Source organism: Rhamphochromis sp. 'chilingali', assembly GCF_963969265.1.
Source record: "Rhamphochromis sp. 'chilingali' genome assembly, chromosome: 13".
NCBI classification, from domain to species: domain Eukaryota; kingdom Metazoa; phylum Chordata; class Actinopteri; order Cichliformes; family Cichlidae; genus Rhamphochromis; species Rhamphochromis sp. 'chilingali'.
Window position 1 is genome coordinate 29,074,085 of NC_137940.1, and position 25,412 is coordinate 29,099,496.

Sequence of the window (25,412 nt, forward strand, 5' to 3'; positions counted from 1 at the left end):
TGGGAGGGACATCATCAGAGTTCACAAAGTGCGCAGTCAGCGTAACGGCCGTCACAACGAACCTTATGCCCAACAAGTGGACCTGGGTTGGGTAATAGTCGGTGACGTCTGTCTCGGTGGGGCTCACCGGCCGACTGTCAACACATTCAAGACCAATGTCCTTGAGAATGGACGACCAAGCTACTTCAAGCCTTGTGAGAACAGGATCATCTGCAAAGAAAAGTTCATAGAGGAACAGCTAATATCCCCTGACACACTGACTTCCAGTCGGCCAAGCTTAGGTGAGCTGGTCTTCAGCCATTCAAAAGAGGATGATAAGCTGGCACCCTCCATCGAAGATGAAATCTTCCTCCAGATCATGAACAAGGAGTTCAAGAAAGATGATTCCAACAGCTGGGTGGCTCCCCTGCCATTTCGTAGTCCAAGACCACGTTTACCAAATAATCGAGAGCAAGCCCTCAGCCGACTGATGTCACTTCGCCGTACCTTGAATAGGAAACCGGAGATGAAACATCATTTCATAGATTTCATGGAGGATATTTTCAAAAATGGACACGCTGAGCCAGCTCCTCCACCAGAGCCTGACAAAGAGTATTGGTATTTACCTTCCTTTGGTGTCTATCACCCCCAGAAACCGGGAAAAATAAGGATCGTCTTTGATTCAAGCGCACAGTTCAAAGGCATCTCATTGAATGATGTGCTCTTACAAGGCCCGGACCTCAACAACACCCTAATTGGGGTTCTCATGCGTTTCAGAATGGACCCAGTGGCTGTGATGACAGACATTCAACAGATGTTCCACAGTTTCCTAGTGAGGGAGGATCATCGGGACCACCTCCGATTCTTGTGGTTTCGTAACCACCAACTTGATGACAAAGTGCTGGAGTACCGCATGAGGGTTCATGTGTTTGGTAACTGTCCCTCGCCAGCTGTGGCCATTTATGGCCTGAAGAGGACGGCTATGGAGGGTGAAGAGGACTATGGACCCGAAGTGCGGAGCTTTGTGCACAGACATTTCTATGTTGATGATGGCCTGAAATCTTTCCTCGGTGCAGAAGATGCCATCAAAGTGCTGAAAGGTGCACAAGACATGCTAGCGCAATCCAACCTCAGACTACACAAGATTGTGTCTAACAGTGTTGAGGTCATGAGGGCATTTCCAGCTGAAGATCTTGCTAGCAACCTGCAAGACCTGGACGTGGGTCAGGACTCCCCTCCCATGCAGCGCAGCCTGGGTCTTGGTTGGGATCTTGCTACAGATACTCTAACTTTCCATGTGGACTGCGCAGAAAAACCCTTTACACGTCGGAGTGTGTTGTCTACTATCAACAGCTTATTTGACCCGTTGGGGTTCGCTGCTCCCTTCAGTGTTCAGGGCCGCCTCATTTTGAGAGAACTCACTACTGAGACTTGTGACTGGGATGCACCACTGCCCCGAGAAAAGCTTGAACAGTGGCAGAGGTGGTGCACATCTCTTCAAGACCTAAGAGAGTTGAAGTTCCCAAGGGCCTACACAATGGTCCCACTCTCCACAGCTCAGAGCAAGGAGATCTGTATCTTTTGTGATGCATCTACCAAAGCTATTGCTGCTGTTGCTTATCTGAGAGTCACAGATGCTGCAGGACATAGCGAAGTTGGATTCCTGTTTGGGAAAACAAAGTTGGCACCTAAGCCTGACATCACCATCCCAAGGCTTGAGCTCTGTGCAGCCGTTCTTGCAGTGGAACTGGCAGAGGTTATGTCTGCAGAGTTGGACATTCAGGTAGACGACATCAAGCTTTTCTCAGACAGTAAAGTAGTGCTTGGGTATATATCTAGTGACTCTAGACGGTTCTACGTCTATGTTCATAACAGGGTACAAAGGATCAGACGTTCAACCAACAAAAGCCAATGGAACTATGTTCCTTCTGATGTCAACCCAGCTGACCAGGCAACTAGAGCGATTCCAGCTAACCAGCTTGCAGCTTCCTCCTGGTTGTCTGGACCAGCCTTTCTTGTAGACAAGCAACATTGTCACTTAAAACAGGAAGCTTTCAGCCTAGTTGAACCCGCAACAGATGTGGAACTACGTCCAGAAGTAGTGACTTGTGCCACAAATTTGTCATTTCAGCTGGGCAGTAAACGCTTTGAGCGATTTTCAAGTTGGAGGTCACTCACCAGAGCTATTGCCAGGCTCTGCCACATTGCTTACTCCTTTACAAGGGCAGCAAAAGAAGGTCCTTGCCACGGTTGGCACAACTGCAAGCTGCTTTTCAGTCCAGACCAGCTGCATCATGCAAGGATCAGAATTCTTCTTGCTGTCCAAAGGCAGGTCTATTCAGAAGAAATACACTGCTTACAAAAGGGAGGTCAGGTCCCTAAACAGTGCTCTCTCAGCAAGCTTTGTCCTTTCATTGATTCTGAAGGTCTTCTCCGCGTCGGAGGACGACTGAAAAAGTCACAGCTCACAGCAGAAGAGGGTCAGCCAGTTATCATGCCTGGTAAACATCATGTTACCTCCTTGCTTATCAGACACTGCCATGAACAAGTCTGCCATCAAGGACGACACTTGACGGAAGCGCTTTGAGGAGTGCTGGTTTCTGGATTGTTGGAGGAAGACGGTCTGTCAGCAGTTTGGTCTACAACTGTGTGACATGTCGAAGATTGCGTGGGAGAGAGGAGGAGCAGATAATGGCAGACCTGCCTGCTGATCGCTTGAGTACAGATCCTCCGTTCACCTTTGTTGGATTGGATGTGTTCGGACCATGGTGTGTCACCTCAAGGAGGACACATGGAGGGCTAGCCAACAGTAAGCGTTGGGCAATCATCTTCACATGTATGAGCGTGCGTGCCATACACATCGAGGTCATCGAATCAATGGATTCATCCAGCTTCATTAACGCTCTAAGACGCTTCTTTGCAGTTAGAGGGCCTGTCAAACAGCTAAGGTCAGACTGTGGTACTAATTTTGTTGGAGCCTGTCGAGAGCTTGGGATCACTTCCAAAGGCTGTAACAACAAGGAAGTGTCCAACTACCTGTCTGATCAGGGCTGTGTATGGCTGTTTAACCCTCCCCACTCTTCACACAAGCTGGGAGAGGATGATCGGTGTCACACGTCGGATCCTTGATGCAATGTTCCTCAAGCTTGGGTCTTTTCAGCTCACACATGAGGTCCTGACAACATTTATGGCAGAGGTAACTGCAATTGTCAATTCCAGACCACTTACTTCAGTGTCCACAGATCCAGACGAACCTCTCATCCTCACTCCTGCTATGCTGCTAACTCAGAAGATTGCTGTACTTCCTGTTCCTCCTGGTAACTTTGATGATAGTAATATCTTCAGACGTCAGTGGCATCAGGTTCAAAGCTTGGCCAACACATTCTGGGAGAGGTGGAAAAGGGAGTACCTCAGTAGTCTACAAGGTCGAAAGAAATGGAGAACGGAGAGACCTAATCTCATGGACGGAGACGTTGTTCTAATGAAAGACAATTCACTGAAGAGACATGACTGGCCCACAGGACTGATCACAAGGACTTTTCCAAGTGACGATGGGAAGGTCAGGAAGGTCGAGGTGAAAGTTTTCAGAGACAGTGTTCCAAAACTTTACTTAAGGCCAGTGTCTGAAGTTATACTCCTGTTGCAGAGAAACTCTGTCAAGTGATGTGCAGTTTGACATCCTGGGGATGTCAGGTGGGGAGTATGCTGGCATTAGGTATTTTCTGTTCTGCAGCAGTTTGCCCTCTAGTGGTTGTTTTTGTGTATTTTTTTTACTCTGTAAGATCGAGCCAGAGGCAGTTTCACCTCCATTAATCTGTTGCCATCCATGCCTTCACAAGCTGATAAACGGCATCATCTGTGAGTAATATTGTTTGTTATCACTGAGACAACTTGTGTGCATTATTATTTGTTGTGAAGGCGTGATATAGTTTGTAGTTAGAATTTAATTTGAATGCATGTATAACCTAAGCTAGTGAGGTTAAGCTAGCTCATATGTCATGTGGTTTCTTTAACGTTTTGATCATGAGTGTGATTTCATTTGATGTTTTATTCGGGCACTCACTAAGCAGATAAATATTGTGCTCATATTTTTGAATATGTGTTTGTTATACTGTATATTGAGGCAACATTTTTATTGGTTTATTTCTGGTTTTGTCAACAGTTTCACACTTTTTCCTTATTAAATCATCCAACTCAACACATTGGCCTGTTCCCTGGATTTTGATTAGGAGAGTGTTTAGCTGTCTGTATAGCTGAGTCTACGTTCACGAGGACAACGCTTAGTGAGGACAGAACACCATCTGTCAGTCTTTCACTCCCATCTTCTCTCACAAAACAAAACCCCAAAATGCTTAAACTGCTCGTCCAGTTGGGGCATCCCACCCAGAGCAGACACTGAGAACCATGTCCTCGGCCTTGAGATACTAATTCTCATTCCCCCCACTTCACACTTGGCTGCAAACTATGCCAGTGCAAACTGGAGGTCATTACTGGCACTTAAATGAGAATGCCTTATACAATTTGAAAATGAAATGCTTATTTGATCATGTAATTTTCAGGATGTTATCAAAATTGCAAAAATACAACAGTTAATGTTGCATTATGTTGTAGTCACAATCATCTAGGCCAATTTAATTTGTTTTGTTGAAAATGTTGCCTTCAGTGTGTTGTATGCGATTTATAATTGTAATTCTGTGGCTTACTAAAGTTTAGAAGCTGAAATATTCCAACACCATGGACAGCTGCTTGGTGTTGGAATGTTGTTTTTTGGCTGCTCCGACCGAAGAAAGCTAATGATGTTTCCCTTGCACTGCACATGCACAAGACCACCTTTTCCCCCTGAGCTGCTGTGGTTAAATAAAAAAAACACAAACAAAAAACTGACTGATTTGAATTTAAAAAGATATTGTGTGATAAATTGTAAACTTATTGTTAAAAACCATTTAATTCCATTTAATCTTGTTATTTAAGCAATCGAGGTATTATTTGTATAATTTATAGAAATGTGTCGTGTGCTTCAATTAAATGCTTCTGTCACTTTATCGTGTCTCATTCTACCTTTCTAACGGTGCTGGAGAACTTGGACTTTAAATAATGTGCTGTGTGCTCATGTGAGTGTTGCTGACTCTGCAAAGTGTGTTTGTGTCAGAGGTAAATTGCCGTAGCCCCTTTGATGTGGAAAGCAGCAAAAAGAAGATAAAATATTCAAAGATGCTGTCCCGTGTGTGTATGTGCCTGTGTGCATTGTGTGTTACTGCATTTGTTGCTGAGCGGCTGCTTGGAGCAACACTATAGTAAAGCCTCTGATTTTAGTCTCGAAGCATCAATGTGTGCACACACACGAGCACAGTGGCCAGTTGTCTCCTGGTTGTGCCTGACTTGTAAATCTCCTCATTAGTGGAAGTCCAATAGAGAAATCAAGGGCTCTGATTGGAGTGTTGAATCTATCATCACGACCCCCAACATGACTCACTTGAGCCTCTAATTAAAGCTCTAAATCACAAATTCCCATAAGCCTCTCCTCTCTTCTCTTCTGCTCAACATACTATCAAAATTTTAGGGATTGTTTGAGGTCAGAAATTTCACATATCACATTGTTGTTTGACATGTGGTTTTAATGGGTTTGCCACCATATCTCAGTCTGCCTTACTAGGATATATTTCACTTTATGCTAACCAAATCACCATTATTGTTTAATGGGTTGATTTGACGGCTGAATAATTTGAAGCCCAATCAATGCTTTTTTTCCTTCACTGACCTTAAACTTAAAATTAAAAATAAAATTACCTGCTGGTCAAAATTAGTACAGTTAGTTCATCAAATTGTTTTGGAGATAGTTTAATGTCAACCTGATGGTGGTACTTGAGGAAAGGAGGACCACAGTTAGATCAATAGAAAAAAAAATGACATGAGAAGACATTTTTTTTCACATTTGTTTAAATATATTTTTGTTTAAACAACTTTATGGTGTTTCTTTTTTTTCTGTATGTAGGGAAGCACACATATCTGTCAGCAGCAGTGAATTGTTTTGTCATCAGCTTACACTGCTGCATGACCGACAATTTCATTTACCTAATAATAGAGATAATGACACCACTCATGCAGTATATGGAGGGTTAAATAACCTTGTTAGGAAGCGCCAAGTGGAGCTGTCAGCATGCCAAGCTGTACAATAAAGCTGTCACCCCACTCTGTGATAAATCAAACTGGTTCAGCACAAAATGTGTCAGCTCTGTGTTGATATGAGGTAAATAACCAATATATCCAAGGATTAAGCTATAGGAACTTTTTTTTTAAAATTAACTCTAAGTGATTTTAATACCCTATGCATTCAGTGTCTAGTTTTTTTTTTTTTTTCATGAAACACTGATTCATGTTTGTATTTGCCATACAACATTTGAACAGATGTTGTCAATACACACAGTAGTAATCAGAAAGTTTTTGGGATATTTGCAGCACGCAGATCCAAATCACTGAGAAAACATCTAACATCAAACACTCGGGGATGTACTCTGTGAGACAGATCATTCGGTGACTTTTAGGTTTCTGTTTTACATTACTTTTTGCAATTTTGCCTCCAGATGCCGGATATTGTAGCATCCTAAAAATGTGCTTTATAAACCAGGTAAAATTGCTATAAACCTGTGGCCTTTTGATGTCACTGGATTTACATGCATGTGTCTCTAAGCTTTAACATACAACAGCAAAAAAGCTGAAGTGCAGCACAGAGAATATTCATTTTCTATTCTTTCACTGTAACTTGTTAGCTGCCACTTTCACTCTGCTTGTTCTATCAGGTACATTGCTTTGTGTCACAAGAGAGTGTGTAGTTGGCACTGCAGGATATAATCATTTTTTCTAGTGTTAAAAACAAAACAAACAAACAAAACTTTTTTAGCTCCTGAAATTACATTTTTCAAAAATATGATAAAACTCAGCATGGGTTTGCCAAGTCATCTGGCAAGTCAAAAGAGAAGAAGTGTAATAGCTTGTTAGCTACACTTGTTATTTACTTATCTAGCTATCTGTCTATATGTCTATCCATCCATCCATTGTTACTGAGTTCGTCTGAGTGTTGAATCTTTGGGGGTGTTTTTCTTGTATGTTTTTCTTTGGGTTTCTTATTGTTCTTAAGCCCTGAGCTTTTGAAAAACTCCCTCCAGGGTGAAGCTTTTCAGAAACTCTTGACGGCACCTTTTTCTCCTTGTTTTATGTCAGACTGTGTGCCATGCTATTGTTTGTAGGCTTCTGACTGGCTAACATTTCTGTGTAGTTATGGTTATATTGCAGCATGCTCTTGACAGTGCTTGATATCAGTTTGGCATTTTCATATAGATGGGAGATCTTCAAAGCAAAAATGGAAAAAATACCTGCTTGAAAAAAGTACCTATATACACATGGACGTAACCCCAGATTTTTATTTTGAACGGTTACGCTGAGTTTTTGGTTTAGCTATTCTAGCCCCTCCAGTATCCCTTGTTTCTTCTCAGTTGTGAGTCTTTGTCTCAAATTTTGTCTCAAATTGTGTCTTGTTGCCTCCTTAATTCCTTAATTTTTACTTTGTTTGCATCTCTTTCGTCTTGTGTGAGTTTTACACTTTGTTCTTGACTGCCTTAATTCTGTTTAGCTGTTTGTTGTTTCCCTGTTGTTTCCACCTGCCCAATTAACCTCAAGTGTATTTCTACTCCTGTGTTCCTTTTAGTCCTTGTTAGACTCTACTTACCTACCTTGGGAGGTCCCTGGTTAATGTCTTGAATATTTGAATGATTTCTGATAGTTTCCTGCTTTTCTCTTTTCCTTATTACCCTGGATTTTTCTGCAGCAACGTAAATAATAGGTTTGTTTCAGTAACTTTTTGCCTGTTTTTGGAGTCCTGCATTACAGCCCATTTTCGCTGAACGGGATGTGCTAAATAAAAATAAAACTATAAACTTTACCATTGTGCATTGAGACACTTTACTAACTGTGTTATCATTAAACACTGAGATTAAACATTGACTTCTGTTGCCATTTCTTTACATTTTTATGCAAATACATTTGTCCTAGTAAATCTTCTGTTTTTCTTCACACTGAGTCTAAAGCAGCCTTTCTATTACAGTACAATATGCTTTACGTGTGCTTTTGGCCAGATTTGTGAATTGGAACAGAAATAATTAACTATGAATCATTGCTGACAGATTGGAGTCATGTAAGCTATGATTCATGGTTAACTGGGAGATTGAAAGCAGCTAGGTGTTCCTAATCAAAAAATCTAATCTTATGTACAATGAGGAGGATGGAAGACAAAAGGCACAGTGAGGACAAGCAGCTGCAAAAATGTGGAAATGTGTGGCAGGGAGTTCTGGAAGATTGTCATAAATCCAATCACCTGACCAGACACCTTTTTCTTTTATTACTGTTGTCTTTGATCCTGGTACCCTGTGTTCTTTTACCAAAGGATACCCCCTCCACTGATTCATGTCATCCCTGCCTCTTTTTTCTTTATAAATGGTATGCTTGTAGATTGTCCATAGTGAGCTTACCTGCCCTTCACTCTCTGGGTTGGTAAGCTCACTGTATACTAGAATACTTAATAACACACCACCACAGCCAACCCTGGAAAAACAGGACATGGAGTCATTTGTTTGACAGAGCAAACAAGGGTGAGAGAGTATGGAAGGGAAAAAGACACACAGGAATGTTTGTAGTTCATCCTGCTGGTTTTTCTGTTCTATGTTTACCACCCTCCCATTTCCCTGCCTTTTCTGCTACCTCTTTTTGTTTCATGAATATTTTCCTGAAGGCATATTTTTATTATTCTCTGCTTTCTCCCATACCCTCACAGTATCGACTCTTTGACCTATTGTCATCAATCCTCTCTTTTCTTCTGAAACTGTGACAGATGCAGTAGCATGAAGTGATTACTTTGAATAACTTTAAAGCAGCGTTAGAGTAATATTTATCAAGTCAAGAAAAGTATCACCCAGGTGTTTGTGTAGTTTGTGAAATTTAAATGTATTTAAGGTCAAGGAAAAAGGAAGGGGGAAAAACAGAAACGTTTTTTTTTACTATTTCTATATTATTTGTAAAAATTTTTTACAGCTATTCTGCCCAGAGACGATAAAACTGCATTCATAACCATGACCATGGCATTATAAATTCACTTCTGTCTTTTTTTTTTCTTGAGTGTCTCAGTGTTCATTCTGGTGGGTGTGTCTTCTGGGCTGGCAGACAGTGCAGCATATTGATAAGCAGAGTAGAGCCTATTATCTTGTTTGGCCCGCAGCCTGAATGCCACTGGTGATTTTCTGTTTCTGGTCATAAACCACATTCACAGTTATCACAGAGCCAGCGGGGCACAGGGCGGTTTACATCACGTGATGTCTCCAATTTCTTTATTCATTAACTCCAATCTTCACAGCCACAAGTCTGGTTTGTTGTCATTGTTTCTTTTCATTCAGTCATTTCTCGCTCGTGTGTTTGCTGTGTGCCTCTAGCAGACTTCCTCCGGGACAAAATTTGTCATTTGGAGAGGAAATTAAACATTCTTTATTTTATCTGCATTTGGAAAAGAGAAGTCCCAATATTTTAGCTTTTTGTACCCTCCTCGTCTTGCCACAGCAGCAGCAGCAGCTCAGATTTCTTGCTCTGTTGTCAATGTGTCTGGTTCCATTGTATTAAAGGCACAGTAATTCAAAATCCCATTTTGTGCCATTTTGTGTCGAATCACCATGGCAACAGTCACAATTATTGACATAATCTTTCATATTTTTTCTGTTTTAAGATGTGTCACAAGAGTCTTTGGTTTAAGAGTTTAAGTATGAGGACTGGCAACATATTTGAGTTCATCCAATAATAAACGGGTGAGGACGCTAAGCAGCAATGTGTTTATGCTCCATCTAGCCCCTTTATTGTTCACAACACAAACAGTCTGTCTTTATCCACTATTTAATAAGCTTTTAATACTTAAAAGAAAAGCTGAGATGTAGGAGATTTGTTTGGATCTCAGCATAACTCCACCCTGAATTCTTCTTCATCTAGATCTACAGCCTTCATTTAACTCGCTCTGTCGGTGAATATATCATTGTGGAAACAGACTGAAGAGTGAAACAGATGGACTACCTATAACTGAGGCATTCAAAATAATATAATCTTATGGAGTCCCTGTTGTTTGTTTAGCAGGTGGCCATTATCAGTTCCTGTGCCAAAGACAATCCAAACCAGCAGCTGGTGTTAGCTGAATAGTAATTTGGGACTCTGATGTATCCATTTCAGAAACATGTTATTAACTGAAGTTTGTTGTTTGTTATCTGTAAAATGCAGCCAGCGTTGTAGTAAACAGCTATTTATTTATTTGTAGAGAAAATTCCAATAGAGTAAAGAAAAGAGTAAAATACAAAATCATGTCAAATTCAATTTTAATGTGTAATGTGTAATCTCTGTAATTATGGTGATCATAAATGCTGTGATGATGATGGTTGTGGTTTTGATTACTTTGCTTACTGGCTGAAGCCGTGCTTGTGATTCAGTCAGACAACTCCGCCAGCTTTTGACTCATTCAACAAATAATAGCATCGTGCAGAGGGAGAGATGAGCTTAATGAGATTGTGCTAATCTTAAAAAAATGTGTTTTTATCTCTGTGTGTTGCACAATGCAAAATAAGCAATACATTATAGCATATCTATCTATCTATCTATCTATCTATCTATCTATCTATCTATCTATCTATCTATCTATCTATCTATCTATCTATCTATCTATCTATCTATCTATCTATCTATCTATCTATCTATCTATCTATCTATCTATCTATCTATCTATCTATCTATCTATCTATCTATCTATCTATCTATCTATCTATCTATCTATCTATCTATCTATCTATCTATCTATCTATCTATCTATCTATCTATCTATCTATCTATCTATCTATCTATCTATCTATCTATCTATCTATCTATCTATCTATCTATCTATCTATCTATCTCCTACTGAATAAAAATCAGAAATGCCATAATTTGTAAGTAATTTGTTATTTTGAAATTACTCTCCAAGTTATGGAAAAAGAATGGAATTATGTATATTCCTCAAAATGAGGATGTCTTATCTTAGGAATATCTAATAAAAAAAATAACCAGCAATATTGTTTATATTGTCTATTCCAATGAACTATTTTACAATTCCAAAAATGTCTTTACATAATATAAGGTGGATGATTTTAGCATCAAAGTCACTGAAAGGCAACCAGCAAAAAAGAAAAAAAGGTGTTATTTTCCCTCCTAATTAACAAATTCAGTCACCAAAGACTGGTGACTGAGAATATGGGGCAGGTGAGACTCGGGAAACCCTCATGTGACATAAGATTAAAAGACAAAATGTTCATCATGCAGCAGCTCTAACAAAAGTCACTGGATTAATTCAAGGAGAGAAAATCAGTTTGGTAGATGCTATGTAGCCTCACTCTCAACCAAAACGGAACCCAAAAACACTGATTTTGAAGCGATTCATAGTAAGTTAAACTTTGGCGTGTGCTCTATTCTATTTTCAGCACACTACAACAGAACAAGCATAATTTAAAAGGATAATAAATTATTTTTTTCATAATGAGGTACTAAATGAAAAGGGTATGGTTATTTTTCCAGCACCAAGCTCTGCCAGGCAATACATATTCAGGATTTTACATACACCTCTGTGTAATCTGAAGAAAACAAGTGATTAGCCTTGTTTATTTATTATTGATCAGGGAAAAACACCAGAGGTGCTCTTGCTGCCTGTTAAGTCAGAACACGATAGATATGGCTAAAGGGAGCATTGATTTTTTTTTTCTTCTGCCTGGAAAGCTTCTTATAATCATTAAAGTGCAATGAGACCTCAATTTGTTTTGGTGACATTAATATTTGTAAGTGGTGGCTCTTTGTATTTTCCTCTGCCCTCTCCTCATTGTATTTATGTTCAAATGGTTTAAACAGCCTATGCAAAGTTATATCTGTATACATAAGCGCACGTAAAATATCAGATAGTGTTGAGAAGAATTTTGAAAAAAAAAGAAAGAAATACTGTGTATGTTGTGTGTTTCTTGGTGCTGAAGTAAATGCAAACAGGCTGTTTGGTGAATTTAATTTAATGTTTTCTTAATTTAAGCAACTACTACTACACTGACACAGTCGGTACAAAGGTGCCAAACCAATTAGTGGTTTAATTGATTAATTTCAAATTCTTACATGTTCCAGGTTCTCACAGGATCTGATTTATATATGCTCTACCCTACAAATATGTTCAACCTGTCATCAGATACCCTTCTGGAATAATAGGCTGCCTACATGAGGGGATAGATGCCACGGATATCAAGATATGAGTACTCCTCACAATGCACACAGCTTTCCACCCAAAGTCCAGCACCCTGAGGCTGTAAGAGCAACAGAAGGGGGAGGGCAAGGATTAGTGAGTGTCAAAGGCACAATACAGGATGAAATGAGAATCGTCTATGAATACATCAGGTAGATGGCCCTGTGAGATGAGCTGTTACACGAGTGCCTCGGGCAGTGGAGGGCTGATAAGGCACAGCAGAAGAAAATACTGTAGATCAAGAAGACGACCAAGCTGCTCCATGGAATGCACCATCAACAGATAAAGGAACTGGTTGGCATTTGTGGCTAGAAAAGTCTGACCTAAAGGACTTGTGTTGACATGATCAGAGCCCCTTTCTTGTCCATGGCGGCACAAGAAAAGATCTGAAGCACCAGATTAATAGGGGCAGGAATCCCACAGCTGAGACACGCCAAGTTGCAGGATGTATAAAGGTGCCTTGGAGATTCATTAGCTTGAAGTACCACATTTAGCAACAATGACTAAAAGTAATGGTTTAATGTATGACTTTATCGCAGTTTCTCACGTGATGTGGAGAAATTAAGGCCCACTCTTGTTCAGAATGTTTCGTCAATTCAAAGAGTTCACTTCATGTTTTTGTTTATTCACAGAGGTCTGGCCACAGCATTTGTTTAACGCTCCAGATCAAGAAATGAACAAAACTTCTGCTTTTATACAGGTTCTCAAACTTGCTGATGATCAATTAATCAAGAGCATTTGATTAGCAGAACCTACTTACCCTTTATTCTTGTGGCGGCGGTAAGGTTGTAATTAGTTTTCGTATCACTGAGTGCTTTCTTTTTCATATGACTGCATATTTGTATGTGCGTCTCTGTGTGCATTTGGGATAAAAATTAACAAATTAAAAGAGCATTTACCCTGCATTTTGAAAAATTACTTAAGCAGTGCATCTAAGTGTGAAACCAGGGGATCATTCACATGTGTGCACATGTAAAACATTGGGAGTGACAGACCTGTGCAAAATGAGTGTGCCACTTCCTTTCAAAAACTTTTTGTTCTAAGTTATGAATTTTTTTAAAAAAGTAGGAGGAGAGGCATGCCATGCACATTTTTAGCATTATTCTGATTTTAGATCAGTTAACTGGGTTCAATAATCTGCAAAAGAGGTTCACAGTTTATATCCAACATTAAAAAAAAAAAAACCCTGAAAGCAGTGCTATTCTATTCAGTTTGGCTATTTATGTTTCTCAGCTTTTCTGTAGAGCACAATTCACATAAAAGTCCTGTTTACTGTACATGGGCAGGCAGTACACAGGCGCAGTGGGGGTGGTTTAGTTAGTTAAGATGCCTCTGGATTTACTTGCTAGCATTTAACACAAAGTGTCTTTTTTAAATGATCCCACTGACTGTTTAAGCGGCTATTAGTCTGTTTTGCTATTCACATCAGGGCTCTAAAACTCTAGAGTACCTTCAGCAGCAAGCTGTGCTTCACAAAGCTTCATCCAAGATAAATCAGTATTTGCAGCAAGCTTTCTGGACATGTTTCTAAGTTTGTCTGTTAACTTGGGTAACAGGAAAGTAGAAAATTAGTTATTCCAGTGGTCCTCAGCAACTGAAATATAAAGCTATTAATAAAGCTTTTTAATAGTTAGGTTATTTTGGGTTTACACATAGATTGTTTCAAAATCTATATCACATGTATCCAAATGTAATGTGGGTATTGAAAATCAAACTTCAACAAATTTACTTCTGCTGAATGTATTAAATAAGACACTTATAGTATATATAAATAAGACACTCGACTCTGCTTTCCAGTGAGGATCTGACGGAGTGCCGACTTGATGATGTAATAAAAAACTAAAATAGCCTCTCTGGTGCCTGTCTGAAAGGCAGAACTGAGTGATGCTGACAATGAAAATGTATTTTCACTTCCAGTGTCATCAATACTTGTTTTTTGCAAAATGACATCACAAATATTCGATACATTTATGTGTGTGTGATGTCACATTTACTTCTCCTACAGAGTTCTTGCTGTGAAGCTGCAGAAATGCACTAAATAGACGACTGGCTCTCCTTGACCAGGCCGATCAGACTGAAGATAATGCAATAGGAAGACAGGGAGTTGTATTCTCATGTGGACTCATTAGATTCCTTGTAGCACTGGTTGAGAGACACTGAGAAAGATTTTGAAATACTGTGGGATTGCTATTAAGAAGATTTGATTATAAGAAGCAACACCACTCACTGAAATGCAATGATATAACTGGGAAAATTGTAAATAAAACTAGGAAATAATTATGTGATTTCCTTCTTTGTTTCTGAAGTAAGACATTCAGCTTCCTCTAAGATGATGTGAAACGAGATCACAGTTGCTGTGTTCCTGAGAGTCGAGCATGTGCACGTGTTGAGCAGGAATTAATCTTTGAAATCTTGACTCTTTGATCAGTGATAATGCGGGTGCTGCACACGTTCTCCTCCTCATGTTTCCGACAATATACAGTCGACAACAAAACCACGTCTTTGGTGTTCTTTGGCTGAAGAAACTGAAGCTTAAAGTTGAAATATGGACTTTTGTGACAAAGATGAAACAGATAATGATAAGACTGATAAATTAAATCCCAATAGTTGTTCAATTCTTACTCTCATGATAGGATTAAATGTGCTAAATGTGTTGTCTTCTTTTTGGGGGGAAGGAGGATGGATTGCTACTTTTTTTTGGTGAAGCACTGAACATTAGGGCCAGCCTTGATGAAACTGTAAAGGAGAGATGATGCAGCTTCTTAGCTGCTGACCTGGGGGCCTGCATCATTCATGGTTAATATGGTTCACACAGTGTGGTTGTTGTTGTTTTCTTGTATTCAGCTTATTCCTGTGCAATATGACTCTCCCTCTTCCCTTGGGTTTACTCAGGACAAGAAAGTGAGTAGAATCCTTGTTTTGTTTGTGCAGGCTTTGGCAACAAACCACACTACTGATGCATACACACATGCACAGGATGTGGCATGGAAACTAATGTTTATTGAGGTGACATCATGACATGATTGTATTTTATATTAAAAAATCAAAGGTCAACTTCAATGTAACATGAGTCTATTCATCTGGAGAGTTGTGGCTCAGGAAGCTGTGTGGGATGTTGCCTGCTGGGCATAGCAGCTATGTGTATGGCAGCTCAATTGTAAATTACTTTTTGTGTATGCACATTTTATGGCTCCAAAACAACTTCTCATTATTTAAATAAATAATAGAGTAAGAAAAGAATGAAATCATAGCCTGTCTGCGTTTTGGTAACCACACAGTTCCTGTCTTTAGAACTACTTCCACTCACAATAATAAAGAGACTTGAGAATGACCTCTGACACTGCATTGTAAAACACAGATACGAGGCCTGTGTGCTCAGCTGCAGGGAAACTTTTTAAACTTTTCTCCACTAAAGTATCCACATTCTTCAGCTAAAAGGTCACTGACAAAAAAGAGAAAAACACTGGCACTGCCATGTCTTCCCTGAGGTGGAGGCCTCTGGGAACTACTAAAGAACATCATGGTGATTATGGTTTTTTTTTTAACTGATTTTGTCTCTGCATGTGAGAACAAACTGGTCAGCATCCCATACGTGCAGCACAAAGCCTCTGCTAGTGGAGCACAGATGACCACAGAGAAAAATATATAGTGAAAGTGGTTGAACTATGACTATGATTAATGTATTTAGAATTCAACTTGAATCCTGTTTTTGTTTGTTAATGAAAGCAAATTTACAGGAGCGTGGCTGTAAACTTTTCCCAGCTACTGAAGCCGGGCATGCAAGGGAAAGTTTGAGAACCTACTAGAGGAACGTCCCCTGGCTCAGTTATACTGTTACACTGCACTTTTAAGGTTAAAAAAAGGGTTATGCAATTGGAGTCAATTTGCCATTTTCCATAGGTATTGATTTGAACTGCTTTTCAAAACAAGTGCACTTGGCTGTGTTTATTATGACTGTGCATTTGTGTGTATATTATACTATCTACTAATTAAGTATTGATTACTGCAGCAGTTTGCCTCTCTTCAAAACCAGATGCAAAGCCGTGTGGCTGTGAGTGAAGCTTCATCATCTTCTTGGCATCACATCTAATATTTAGCACTATACCTGCCTGTTCATATAAATGAGACACTGCCTGTCAAAGCTGGAGACATGAATATGGGATTGAATCCAGATGAGCTCTACTCCAGGAAAGCAAACACCATTTTATATTAACTTTCTCTTCTTTCCTCCTCTCCCATCTCAACACATTCCCTTAATATCTTCTCACCTCTGTCAGTTCATATTTCTTCTCTGCAGTGTATTTGTTCTCTTTTTTCCCCCTCTTTCTCAGAAATCCTTGAAACTGACGTACTTGCCATTCATTCTGATTCCAGTCATCATCCATCCTGTCATCTACACATCCCTCTTTCCATTAACATTGTTTTCACCTGCCTGTTTTTCTTTCTCTCCTCTAGGCCTATTATTGGATAACTGCAATCCCACTGACAAGCTTGGAGGGTGAAAATTATAGAGGCAAACTTTGTTCAGCCAAGTTCAGAGAGTAAGAGCCTTTGCACATCCAGTGATAAATAATATTCATTGTCTCTTTCTGCAGAAATACTTTGTTTAGTGCTTTACATGTACTCAAAATATGAGTTGATTCATGTGTATATGGCAATGGTAAGCCAGGCAACAGCATTTCATAGAATGTTGTATTCAATATTAGAGGAGTGAAGCTGTGATTTTTTTTTTTAGATGTTAAGAGTGCTCTCTAAGCCAGGGGTGGCTCTAGTGTGCTATTCATTTCAAACTTAGAAAATGTTACATCCCAGTAGAGCCAGTGTTTGTCTGCTTATGTAGTATACAGATATTAAATATTAATACGACATAGTTCACTATGTTATTTTTCAGGCGGTGTGCAATACATCTTAAAGATTAGTTGCAAATGATGCTTGCGTAATATGCGGTTAAAGACACTGTAAAACATACATATAAGTGATATATATATTTTTATAACCTTGCTTACTTTTGTCAAACCAAACAAGCAACAAGTGCATAACTTTTTTAGTGATGTAATACATCTTCGGTTTAGTAATATCATTCATGTAATTAGGTAATCCCCCCCCCCCCCCCCCCCCCATAAAAAAAAAAGTAAAAATGTGGCAATATATTGCAATATATAAGTGTTACATTTTTAAAACTAAACCATAATGGTACTTAATTACTTCCTGGAGCAACAAATTCCTTAAACTACTTGTTATATTACTTTTACTTTACATGTCATGAAATGCACACATAATTATCAATATAAAGGCTACGGCACCACATACTGAGCCAAAATCCCTATAATAATGAGGACATAGGGTCTTTATTTGTATGACTTTGAACACAAAAGAAAGCTGAAAACCAGCCCAAAGAGACTTTAAATAATCACTACTGCTATGCTACTGTGGAAGCATTGCCCTAAGAGGCCAAACACACTGCTACTTCAAAAACAACAGCAAATAGAAAAATGGTGCAAAAGAACACAAAACACATGTACGCTGAATCAATTAAACACAACAGAAACAGAAAAGGTACCACAAAGAGATGTTTTGTAGGAGGCAATAACATGACTGTCCAGCAACAGAGTGCTTGGTGAATTCTGTTAGCAAAAGAAACATATAGATTTTTAATCAGTCCCCATTCTGAGTCTCTGTGACAACATGAACGCCACTGATGTAATCCCAACAGAAGTTGTTATGTGGTTTGATTGTCACCATGTATGCACAGGAACAATTATAGACATGTTCCTGTCAGATATGTACACATATCATTAGGAATAAAGGCTATTAAGGTTTTGTTTATCCAAATGATTAAGAAGAGTCATATTAACCTAACAGATATTCTTGCTTTTTGAATTATTTTTAAGCCTTCGATCCTGCACTGCAGAGGCACCATCCTACTCAGGTTAATATTTAATATTTACTCATTTATTTTCTTTTTCTCAAAATAAGGACTATTGTAGTTACTCTGGTATTTCATCAACAACTTTCACTGAGACCTAAACAGAGATATGGCTTGTTAAATATCTAACCATTAACAGAAAAGAGAGCTATATGCTGTCACGGTCTGGCTGGCAGACCGTGGGGATGTGGGGAAAGGAGGACCCAGGCGCGGTGCTCTATGTATAAACAGTGTGTTTATTTACAGAGTGGAACAAAAACAACAATAAATCCCCGTGTTCTCCCAGACTCCCGTGTCGTGTCTCTGCGTGAATAGTTCGTGTCTCTGTGCTCTCCGCTCCCGTGTCAGCACCCCCCGGTGCTCGCTGCTCTTCGTGCCTTCCACGCTCCTCCTGCGGGAAACAATAGACGCAGCCGTCAGGACACAAATAACCGCGGGCATACACTTACACACATTAACTCAATTCAATGGGACGACTAACGTGGAGTCTCAAGGAATGATCCCGCGTCGGTGGGAGCTCCAAGACTCTCTTAAGTAGCTCCCCCGACGAGGCCTGATCAGCAGCAGGTGTGTGGCTTCGGGTGTGGCCAGTCCCCTTGCAGGGCCACACCCTCCAGGCCTGACGCCGCCTATAAACAAGTGCTCAGCCACCCACACACACATATACACAAGCACAGGGAAGGGGGAGCAACACCCAAAATACACAACAATAATAATAATAATAATATAATACATGACTGCTCAGGGATCCTGGGTCGCCCAGTCCCAGGACCCTGACATATGCACAGGAAATGACACAAATAAAAACTCTAATACAGTTTAGTACAGTTTTTATTTAATTTTATATGCCAAAAAATGCAAAACAGTCACTCAAGACTTAAAGAATTATAGAATGCTGATAGTGATATTTGATCTGTTTGGCATTTGGAAAGGCTTGTTAATGTAAATGAAGAAAAGAAAAACATTATACAAAATGTAAAACTTTATCTACATTTGTACTCTTTCTCTAGTTGATTGGCATTAAATAAGTAACCAAACCTCTAACCAAACCCAAACCTCTTATTTTTCATAAAACTTCATGTTACAGTCATACTGAGAAATGTATTAAAATGATCCACTCCTGTCTGTATGTGCTGTGTACAATACCTTTGTTTTGGGTCCTTCATATGGACTGTTCAGATTCCTCTTCTCTATTCATTTATCTGTTGCTTTTGTACATAGACAAATAGAACAACAAAAACTTGTACATCATCTTTCCCGTTAAACTTGTCCTTTCCTTGCTCCCCAACATCTTGAGATAAAATATCACTTTATTCTTGCGTGTGTCACACAGCACTGAAACAGCTGTTAAATGACTTCCTTGCCTTAATTCTGGATTCAGAAGAAAAAGTTCAGCACCTTAATCAGGTCTGATGTACGTAGCATACACCATTGCCAATGACCTTTACTTATTTCCTCCTCTTTATTCCCTCCAGCTCTCTCATCTGTCCTTAACAATTATTTAAAGTATGTGCAGTTAAGTTATTAATTCACTGTTGTTATGCTTTGATAAGTATGTTAAAATTCACTGCAGGATCCTGCCAAACCTAATTCTTCTCTCCAGTGGGGATGTTGTCACAAGAGATTTGTGCAGAGCTTCAGACCTGTGGCTGATTTGAATTCACAGCAGGTGTTGGTGGGTAGCCAGATATTATCATTTTAAACAGCTTGCTACACATTATCAAAATATCAAATGGCCAAAGAAAAAATAATCCTGTCAATAATCGTGTATGTGTTCAGCAGCACTCACATTATTACTGTGAAGTATTACAATTCTGACTTACATCATAAAATGTATCAGATAAAACATAAAACGTTTAACGATTGCTTATAATTAAATGCTCCCTGGCCAACATGCTGCAAAATGGCCAATTTTGTAACTGACTGAATGTCTGTAATTATTCTATGCCACTTAAAATAATGAATCCCCAGTTTGGGAGATAATAGCTTTTCATTTGCCTCAAGACATGTTAGTGGATAGAGAAGTTATACCGTTACTTGAAATTTACTCCACTGACTGTCAATGTTTTACAGCAGGTTTTGCTTCATATCCCAATAGAAACGTCTGGATCCATCCATTATTCGTTTGTCTTTTACTACAAAAATGGGAAATTTTAGATGTTTTTAGGTGCAATATTTATTAAAACTTCTAAAAGCATACATAAAAATACAGTATATAAGGCAAACACAGAGGTTTTACATTTCTTACAAGCTTAAAAGTCAATCTCTGGTGTGAGCACCTTTATTCTTCAATACAACTTGAGCTCTCTTAGGTAACCTTTATGTGAAACCTTCAAGTATTCTTGAAGAATAGCTCTCTTGAAGGACATTCTTTAAATGTTGGTTGGTGAGATCCGGGCTGTGGTGGGGTCAATCCATGACTGAGAGTAATCCTGACTGACCAGGTATGTTTTACTGCAAGGACACTCACTGTTGCACCTCTCACCTGACCTCGTCAGTACACACTGATGATAATTTGAACCAGAAATGTCGAATTTGGATTCATCAGTCCATAACCTGTTGCCACTGACTTTCAGTCTAGCGCTTATGGAATTTGGCATACCTCAGCCTTTTCTCCATGTTTCCCTTGCTTAATTATTGGTTCTTGACAGCATCTTTCTACTGAGACCATTTCTGATGAGGATTCAGTGAACAGCAGATGTATCAACTGAAAGGGCCAGATCCATCTTTCAGCTCCAGTATCAGGGCTTTCCTCCTATTTCTTAAGGGCATGACTCATATACTGTTCCTCTGCTTTTGCTGCAGACTGCTAGCAACAAAGTGACACTTTATTAATAACTGTGCGTTTACTTTGTCTGCCACTTTTGAGATAATGCAGGTCATAAGAAAATGTGCATTATTTTTCAATCAAGAAATATTTTCCCCACCAGACTAGCAAAGTAGACCAACTCCCAAAATGCTCAAAAGTTCAAATAGGCTCCTGGAATAATTGGCTTTCTTTTAGTGAAACTTCAGCAAGTACTTTAAATGAATCAGACTATAACATGTTGATAATATTGCACTTCACATTTCCATAAAGGTTAATTAAGTCTAGCTCAGTCAGAGGAGAGTTAAATGAGACAGAGAAAATCAGAGTGAAAATAATAGCTGAAGTCAAAGATGTAAAGCCAGTAAGAAGAAAAAGAAAGAGTAATGTAAGATCTTCATAAAGTCTGAAGTTTGTGCGTATATGCACAAGGTAGAGTTTAGTCTGTTTCTTTTGGTTTGTTTTGTAAAAAGTTGCGCTGCTTAGTCAAAGTTGACCTTCGGGTACAATATGCTTCCCCTTACTACCAGTGTTGGGAAGCTTACTTTTAAAATGTATTCCACTACAGATTACAGAATACAGGCCCCAAAGTGTATTTTGTAGCGTATTCCATTAGGTTACTCAGTGAAAGTAACGTATTCTGAATACTTTGGATTACTTAATATATTATCATGCTTGTTACAACTACATGTGTTATTGCTGTGTGATTTATTACTATTACTGAAGGTTATTCGCCATACCAATACCAACTAGGTTTTTAAGTCTTAATATAAAATGAGTAACAGTAGGGTGGACATTAGCTAAGGCTGCACTTTTTGCAGCGATCTCATATAGAAAACGATATATAAAACAGGTCCGCGGCTCCGAACTGTAAAGGCATAAAACCGTAAAGGGACCTCTGGCTAATACGTCGGGTTCCGTGATATTCGGCTCGTAGCTGAAAACTAGCTTTACTTTGTTGTCTGGGTCAACTTTGCTTGCGAGAGACAGAGAGAGGCGTTGAAAGGCTGCTCCAACGGAACTTATTGTTTTGGAGGAAAACACAAACACAGTGTACAGTCAAGTCTCAATAGCTTACGACTGGGCTCGTCCGCCACTCTTTTTGGCTGTAGTGGTTATTATTATATTTACATGCTTCCATCTCCCATTTCTGCTCGGTGACAACTCGTACTTTTCAACTCGTTGTGTCGTGTCTTTCCCTGAAAAGTTTGTGTCTTTGTGCTCTCTGCTCCCGTGTCTCAGCACTCCTCGTGCTGGCTGCTGTCTGGCGCTCCACACTTCTCCTGGGGAAACAACAGAAGCAGCCGTCAGGACACTTTACAACTGCGGGCATACACACACTAACTTTACTAAGCTAAAGACTAATGTGGAGTTTCATGCAACGATCCCGCGTCGGTGGAGGCTTCACCACACCATTAAGTAGCTCCCTCTGCCGACGCTGATCCGCTGCAGGTGTGTGGCATCCTCCTTGGGCGTGGCCAGTCATTCACAGGCCTGACGGTGCCTGTAGCCCGGCCTCCTGGCTACCGCCACAACCACGCACACACACACACCTCATCATACATAGACACATGGAACAAAACCCCCAGACAGCGGAACAGTGCACACACATACACCAAATAATAATAATAATAATAATAATAATAATAATAATAATAATATTAACAACAACAACAACAGTCCACACTGCTCCCAGACCCCGAGTCCTCCAGAGCTGGGTCTGTGACAGTAACTGTATTCTGAATACCACCTTTTTTAAACGGCAACTGTAACAGAATACATTTACTCATATTTTTGTATTTTAAATACGTAACGGCACTACATGTATCCCTGCTTAATACATGTATCTAACCATCATTCCATCAGCATTAGACTGAAAACATTTCTTTTATACTTTATATCTCTCATAATTAGACAGATAGAAAACGAAATGGGGACATTTTATTGATTCCCTTGTGGTCTATTTTGTTTGGTATAAAGAAGAGACAGGCTCTGATTTCATGAAATTTAGGGAAAACATTACTGCAAGCACAAGACATAAAGAGAGAGTGCAGTAACAATGAAAAAAGTATAAAACATTTAACATCTAAAGAGGAAAAACGATAAAGAGTCGCAGTTAGAAGAGCATTTTTGTATTCTTCTTCTTTAAATATGAAGGTTTTTTTTTTTGCTGTTTTGCTGTATGTGGGAGGATGGATTTTTGTAATAAGCTATCAGGGTTGGTTATAGCACACAGTGGCATTTCTTTGAATAAATGTGGAGATGCCTTTAAATACAGAGGGTTTGCTGATATAAAGAAATACAGAGATTTGTGTAGACTTAAAACAAAAACTGATGGCAAAACCATGAAACTTGTGTGATCCTCTGCTCAGAGGCTTAATAAGTAGACTGTGGATTACTGTGCAACTGTATTTAATTAGGGATACTTTCCTTCTACTGCTCACACCACTCAGCGGTACACAGAACTAAACTCATCTCTAGACTAATGAAAAAGAACAGATCTGCATAATAGCATTCATTTACGGTACGGAGAGTTAGATGGCATCCATCTGCAAAACTGTGTTTGTATTCAGCTAATTTATTTTGCCAGTTACATTTTGATAAGTAATGTAGTGGCTGAGCTGAATATATTTACTTGCTTTTCGGGGAAGGAATCAGAACAATATGCAACTGCAAATGAAGGAAGGTGGTCAGGATCAACACTTTCTCCTAGAAATGTTCCTTATATTCAGCTAATTTTCAGCATGAAATACATTCCGAAGAATGGATAATGCTGGTCAAAATACATTTTCCATTAACACAATGAGAAAATCGTAATAGTTAGGAGGGGGGTATATGTTTTCCTTTGTTTTTTCTTTCCTTTCAACGTGGCCTGCTCAGCCTTTTTTAGTTTCACCTCTATCTTCTTCCTAATGAGTTCTTTGTGTATTTATAGCCCTTCCCCTTTCTTTGTCTTTATGCATCCCAGTATACATGTCACAAAGTTTATCTATGAGTTTGGCATGCTTTCTTTGATGTCATTTTTCATTTCTCGTTCTTCTTCACAATTGTTTGCTTTGCTAGGCTATTTCTGTGTCTGCATATGAATGCTACCCCCCCCCCCCCCCCCCCCCCCCACACACACACACACACACACCCTTCAATGTAAGAGAAATATATTTAACAAGTTGCAAAGCTGTTTGTATTAACTGTAGCGGAGCAGCAACATATCCACATAACTATTTCGACTATAGTCTACCAGAATATCCAAGTGGGTGATGTCAAGGTGCCGATCAGTATGACTTTGTTGCTTAAGTACGTACAGATAGGATTAAGTGTTTTAGTGTGTCACTAGTGATTTGAACATAAACCATAGATCTTTTGAAAGTAATTTAGCATCCAGTAAGTAGATATGACTTGTTGGGCTGTCATATTGTTATGACCATTATTACAAGACAAGGAAGAAAATGAGTTTTCCCATCCATGCATTGGCTGTTCTTTTTTTTTTTTTTTTTTCTGTGTCCATGTTATCACATATATTTGTGATCAGGATACATACTTTAGTACTAATAAATGTGCTTTAAATATGCTTTTAATTGCCTTTATCCTACTTTACATTTCACATCTAGATTGACTTTGAATGTGCAAACCTGTATTACTTTTATTTAGTTAGAGCGCGTTAAGATTATTTCAATTATATGAACTCCGGCTATCATGCTAGAGTATCATGCATGTAAATATCAAATGGCTGTACATGGGTGGGTGGTTGGGTTGCTGAGAGCGCAGTTGTTCTGTAACAGATGCTCGCTATGGCAACAGTGAAAGGTTCTTTATGTTAATTACATATACATAACCTCCCTTTACGCATTTGCAGACTTTAAAAGGATAATTGCTAGATTGCTATGCAATATCTTCATGAGTGCAATAACCATCATTAATACTGTTGCTTTTTAAAAAGAACCATTTTCCACTGAGACAAAGCGAAAGTTGCCATTCCTAGTTGAGCTTGACACATATTGTGAGTAAAAGTTCCAATAATATATGTCTTCTGATATTTTTTAAAACAAACAGTCTGTTAAATCATGGGATAATTTTCTTTAAATTTTACACAAACACAAACAGAGCATACTGGGAAGACAGAACTTAACTTTACTAGACAGCGCTGGGAGCATTGTAAATAATAGAGTCAGAGCTGCTTTGCTGGACAAACTATTTGACACTATTCCAAAATTAACTCTCGCATATTTTTCTGTAAACCATTATACTGCTATGAATGTTTTTTTTTCCTCCTTTTTTCATTATGCTGAGTTCCTTTGATTTTATATTTACTTTGGTTTGTAAGGAGTGTTTCAGAATATAACAGATTTTTAAATGGGAAAAGTCTTTACATGGGTGCC